Raw genomic sequence first — 6,000 nt, 5'->3', positions numbered from 1 at the left:
GCTGCTCAAAATCAGACTTCATCATAACTTGATTAACTAAATGCGTCACTATGTTAATGGTAAATTTGCGACCCTCAAAGGAGGCCTCAAACTAACCATTGGCTAAATTAAAGGCCACAGTCCTCAAGTTGGCAAACTCAAGCGGCCAATCTTGATGTCAGCACCTTGAGTTAGTGGTGGACAACTGTTTGACATGGTCAGAGCAATTAGTTAGTGGGCTCACCCTTGCATGCACACCCTGTACCATGAATAATCCACTGACAAGGAAGGTGGTGGCCTGTGTTATGGGGGCCTTGCAGGGTTGAACATCCAGGGCGTTGGCGATGGTGAGGAAGTTGACGGCTACAAGGTGCATCATATACTGTAAGTGTCGTTAGTTGCTGTCTTCAAAGGAATGGCGCGTCTTAACTGAACCCAAGTAGCTTTGGCTTTCTCCAGCACCCTTGCTTCTTGAGTCCTCTTGTCTCCAATGGTGCAGTTCTCATCTCTTTTGTTTATTGCAGTTAATTTGCGTTAACATGTACACACAGACAGAAACTGAACATATTTGATGATGATGATTCTTTCTGGGAAGGTTTCACATGCTGAACCTGAAATTTAGATGCTAATGCTGTTTACAAAATGCTCTCCTCTACACACGCGCTCTCCTCCACAAAAACAGATTCTACTTCACTGAAGTTGTAAGTGGAGCCTACGTCCTAAATCTCAAAAAGCAATGAGGGTTAAATATCTGCATGGGTTTTAAATCAGATGGAAAACAACCAGCTTCTTGGGAACGTCTGTCTCTTGTCACATGACAAACATGTGGTCACGAGTTTGGCACAGTGCTGCAAGTTTCTTAAATGTGATTAAGAAAAGCATGCTCTCTTTAGGAGTCTTGTAACTCTGTAATATAAAAACCAAGTGACCAGTATGCTGCTTCAAATTATCTTCACTCCACCCCACTGACCAAAATACAAGCGGACCTGGGCCTGATCCTCATTTTGGAGCAACAGTATCAGACCCAAGGATGTCTTGTTATCACGTGGTTGTTTTGGCGCTCTTGGTTGTGTTGCTGCTTAACGGTAAGTCTTAATGAAACATCTTTGCACGTTTTTTGTTGCCCTAATCTGCATGTTTACGCTTCCAGAGATTATTGATCATTTTACTGCAAAATGATTTGATATTACACATAGCTTCGATGTTTCCCATCATTACAGTTGTGGAGAATGAGGCTGCATCCTTTCCTTGGTCTTGCCCCAGTCTAAGTGGAGTGTGTAGAAAGGTTTGCCTCCCAACAGAACTCTTCTTTGGACCTCTGGGCTGTGGAAAAGGCTTCTTGTAAGTTTCGATGTTCAGATGCAAAATGTTAATATATATATTTGCTGATGCTGATTGTAATATGTTGTTACTTGTTTATTCCCAGGTGCTGTGTGTCTCATTTTCTATGAGAGCTGAATGCCTTGAGATAGGAATGAATGCCTGGTCCCTCTTTGCAGTCCTGAAAAATGTCATTCTGCCACTCTAGCAGACTTGTAAACCATCAAGATGAGACTGACAGATGCCGCTGTTGTAAATGATCATATTTAGATTTTAACGCTGATGTAACAGGGTGGACTTTGGAATATTAAATTAACTGCTTGTAGTTTTTTTGTTGCTTTTAATGCAGTTGAAATGGCTGAGGTGGAGTAAAAAATGACATTCAATTTCCTTGCTTGTTTTGTATTTTTTACATGTAACTTTAGTTTACTTGTCTGAATAATAGAAAACAAAGGTGATGCATGTTTTTTTGGAAGAAGAACTCAAGGATGCACAAGAGACAATAAGAGACTCGTTAGAGCTGCATTCTTTACAGGCCAATGGCTCAGAGTGCATTTCAATCCCTGCTGTGCAAAAGGACCAGTGGTTGATCTTTATCATTCACCATCAGTTCATGATCTTAGATGTAATCCAACAATATAACTCTGACTTCAGTCGAGTTCACTCGCTACTCTAATTGCATTCGCAAAATAGTCCATAAGAGGTTTTGATGAAAGCAACCATAACCATCCATGTTCGTTGAGTTGTATTGCTAAAGAAGGATTGCAGAAAAGCCCTAAAAGGAGGAAGAAAAATAATTGTGTGACTTTTATAAGTCCACATGACATTTCTATTTGTATTCCATAAGAATGTATTACATAATGCCATTGCATAAATGCAAATTCATTCTTGCATCATTTAGTGACATGATTATGAAAGGGTGCAGTGGGACCCTATGGGTCAGGGTCTGTACTAACTAGCTCTGGGAGCTGACTCTCACTCTCACTTTCTTAGTGTGGATGTAGCCTCAGGGGAGGTTTATAACTCCTAAAGGCAAGTACGTAGCTCTTTGCTGGGAGGTTTGAGAGGAAGCAAATTATGTGATTTTCACATTTTCATCACATTTAGGCTACCCACAAACTCAGCTGGGGGTAAATGTCGACAAACCTGATAGATTAAAGCTTTTCAGACAGCACATCGTTTTTCACTTTACTGTTCACTTTGCTGAGACAAAGACACTACCCTTATAATGAAGCACATGGGGAAAATGTTCAGTCACTCAAAGGTTTTAGACTTTAATCTTTTGACAAAGCATTCATGGAAAAGATAAAAATGATTGAGGATTTCCTGACTTTTAATATGCTACAGAAGTTTGATCAAATATTCCCCTAACCAACGCTTTGGTATCATATATGTTATTGGTTCCTCAAAGATGACTCCCTTTCTGGTTGTGCTCCTGACCTTCCCTCTACCGCCGCCGTGAGACCAAAATGTCCACTTATAAACCAGCAATATCAAATTCAAATGGATAGATTTATAAGCTATGGGACAAAGTACAATATATATGAATATGTAACGATGTGTCATTGCTTATGAACTATCTGCATCCATACAACTAATGGGGCCCTATTTAGCATGTGGAACTGCAGGTCATGACATTTTTGTTGTTAAAGCCATCAAAGGTTGGTTTTTTTTCCCCATAAAAGTAATTTGTGCTCAAAGTGCTCGACCATCTCTCACGGCAGTGCTGCCCTTCACCAAGACAGGATGGTTTTTGATTAAGATGTAAACTCCATTTTTGTTTATTTGATCCACTCCATATCGATGTTTTGTGGCCATAACTCCTCCCACTCTCTGTAGTGATTTAAAAAAGAGGCCACACTCTTGTATTAAGGACACATCTGACTTAAATGAGTTGAGAAAGGATAAAATAGTCTAGGCTCTAACTGTCAACTTCACCCTGGGACAAAATCATATAAAACAGGTGTTTGTGGTTTAATTTGTATCAGTTTAGAGGTACTTGACGGGAAAAGGTTTTCACCTTACAGCAATGATGGCCGTCCATATCAAATCCATCACTTTACTGTACAGCTGCTTTACATAATCAGACTTCTGCAATTGAATTTGATTGATATTGAAATATTGATAATTTACTATTACCAATAATCAAAATGTATGTAATTTACCTAACATGTATGCGACATGACTGAGATTTATATTCAATGTTTTGAGTGTGGTGCAGCGTTCCTGGAGATACTGCAATACCAGGTCGATGGGCAGAGTGGACGGAGCAAGCCCCTGTTCAATCTCCCTGTTCCAACATCTATCTAGTATATGGTCTCCAGGTCGGGGATGTATCAAATATTAAACTTTATTGAACAAAAGTGCAAAACAAAGCACAGCACAAGGATACAATTCCCGTTACAAGAATAGAATATGGCCGGATGCACGATGCGAACAAACAAGAGGGCATAAACAAAGGTAATCCTGCCTTGTTTGCAAACACATTCTTACTCCCAACACGTCAAATACTGACGCTTGGTCACTGTCCCTAAGCTTCACACTGTGAAGCTCTAGTTACCCCTCTAGCGTCAGCTTTGGACATGTCAGGGACCGAGTGCAACAGTTTCCACTAATTACATTGTGTCTTTATAAAATCAATTTCCGTATTCAGGCAACAAAAGCACTTAGTTAGGTTTGGTAAAAAGCATCATTGAACTTAAATAACTTACAACTCGGGTGACCACCGATTCATATGGCAATATGTCACTTTTACTTTTACTTTTGCTCAGGACACACACTGTTGTCTCTTGGACGGAAGCCCTGTGTTTGTGTTTGACCCATTCACCTCCCCTCCCAACCACTCTGTGTGGACTAACTTTCTTTTTATACTAGATCAGTTGCTCTGAGCATCTGTATTTGATGAGTTGGGAGTAAGACCAGGTTGTGCATGCAGTGATCATGGACACGACTGGACAGAGATTCACACCGTCTATCCTGCTCCAGTGTCAGCCTTGTGATAGCCGAGGATCTGTCAGAAACAATCAATGCTCCTAAAAAATGTTTAGTGTTTTGCTTTGATTTATTTTTTACCCTGATGCAAGTCTTTTAATGTTTTGAGAGCTTCTTTCAGACTAATGCAATCTGCTGCATGCCGTCCGAATACTGTGCACCGATCGAAAATGTGAAAAGAAACTTTGAATCATAAAATAACAACATACTGAGCTGTAGCAAACTCTAGTGGAGAACAGAGTGAACTGCTCTCAGCAGCCAGTAGTCAGCAGGGTAAGAAATCTGTACTGTACGTAGAACACATCACACATCCAGCTTTGTTTATTGTTTGGGATGTATACAGTACTTGGGGGGAAATGCTTTGGTTCATATTCCAGTATCTTTGTATTTCTATATTTAAATATAAAAAAACAGATTACAAAAATATTTTACAAAAGAATACTGCATATATGTAGTAAGTGTAACTCTTTAACGTACAACAGACATAAGTCCCCGATAAGGCAATTATACTAGTGTTTTACATACAATATACATATTTTTCGTCTTATGTCAGTGCGTGTTTTTGGATTTGTGTGTAGAGTTCTGAGAATGTGAGGTGTGCTTTTAGAAAATGTGTGTACACAATTGAGAAAAACTGTAAAAGACAGAAAAAAAGATAACCAAACAAAACTGTAGGAGCCAAGTATAGCCTGTGTCATTTTGTACACCTTTTTTGGTCACTTACGGTAATTGAGTCACGTGGTGTTGGGGACAACAATGAGGATATCAGCTGTTCAGTAGTTTAGTTTTGTGAATGGAAGGTGAGAGAGGGAGCCCTCAGAGGGATGTTTCATTAAGGTTGTTTCATGAAGACGCTCAGAACTGATCAGAGCTTGAATTCATCAAAACGTCTGAAAGGAGGAAATGAATCCCAACTGGACAAAAGTTGTGGGAGTGACACATTCTTCTTTTAGGATGGCGAGTTCAAAAAGTTGATCAACTTTCCTAACTTGTGAAGTGACTCATACCTCAGCTGAAGTTACTCAGAGCTGCAGAGAAGTTTGAACCTGTCAGCAGCTGCTGATGGAGCTCACACTGATGTTTTGGAAACACGTAAATACTTTAAACTTATTCAAAGATCTTTTGGACAAAAAGCAGAATAATATTATTAATTGATGCCAAAATTGGAGACACTTAGAGCTGCTTGGTAGCTGAATGGTCACAGCACATGCTGCTTAACTGCGAAGTGTTAGGTTCAATTCCATATTTAGACCTTTTATTGTACATGTTTTTTTCTTTAAAAGAAGACAACTGTCCTCATAAATCCATATAAGGGATTGTTACCCCTTAAAAACCTTAAACCATAATCCATCAAAAATGGTCAAATAAATGTATTACAATATGTCAAATTATATTTGATACAGAAGGAAAAGACAAACTGTGCAGGATGGTGTCAAACCCATAACCTTCAGACTTTGAATCAGTCCGTCTACTTGCTGAGCTATGAAGAAGCACTGAGAAGAATGTTTGAGTGTGAACATGTTTGAGTGTGAACAAGTTTGAGTGTGAATGTGTTTCAGTCTGTAAACTTTGTTTCTCTGCAGGATGATGAAGGTGAATTTTCTTCAGTGGTTAAGGAAACCAACCGGCGACATCAGGAAGTGGAATTGACTTTGCATCAATTTAAACTTGCAAATTTCATCCAGGAGGAGCATGTAAATCCAGATGGTC

General features: G+C 39.4%; 1 non-coding gene across 1 annotated transcript; it reads right to left on the bottom strand.

Moving 5' to 3' along the window:
• Positions 1–3,509: 3,509 nt before the first annotated feature.
• Positions 3,510–3,674, bottom strand: LOC116389133 (U2 spliceosomal RNA). The gene has a single exon (XR_004213099.1). It is a non-coding gene; the product is annotated as a U2 spliceosomal RNA (small nuclear RNA).
• Positions 3,675–6,000: the final 2,326 nt, after the last annotated feature.

This window comes from Anarrhichthys ocellatus, unplaced genomic scaffold, assembly GCF_004355925.1.
Source record: "Anarrhichthys ocellatus isolate YVR2014 unplaced genomic scaffold, GSC_Weel_1.0 scaffold18, whole genome shotgun sequence".
Classification (NCBI taxonomy): Eukaryota; Metazoa; Chordata; class Actinopteri; order Perciformes; family Anarhichadidae; genus Anarrhichthys; species Anarrhichthys ocellatus.
This window is presented reverse-complemented; position numbering and strand designations above follow the sequence as displayed.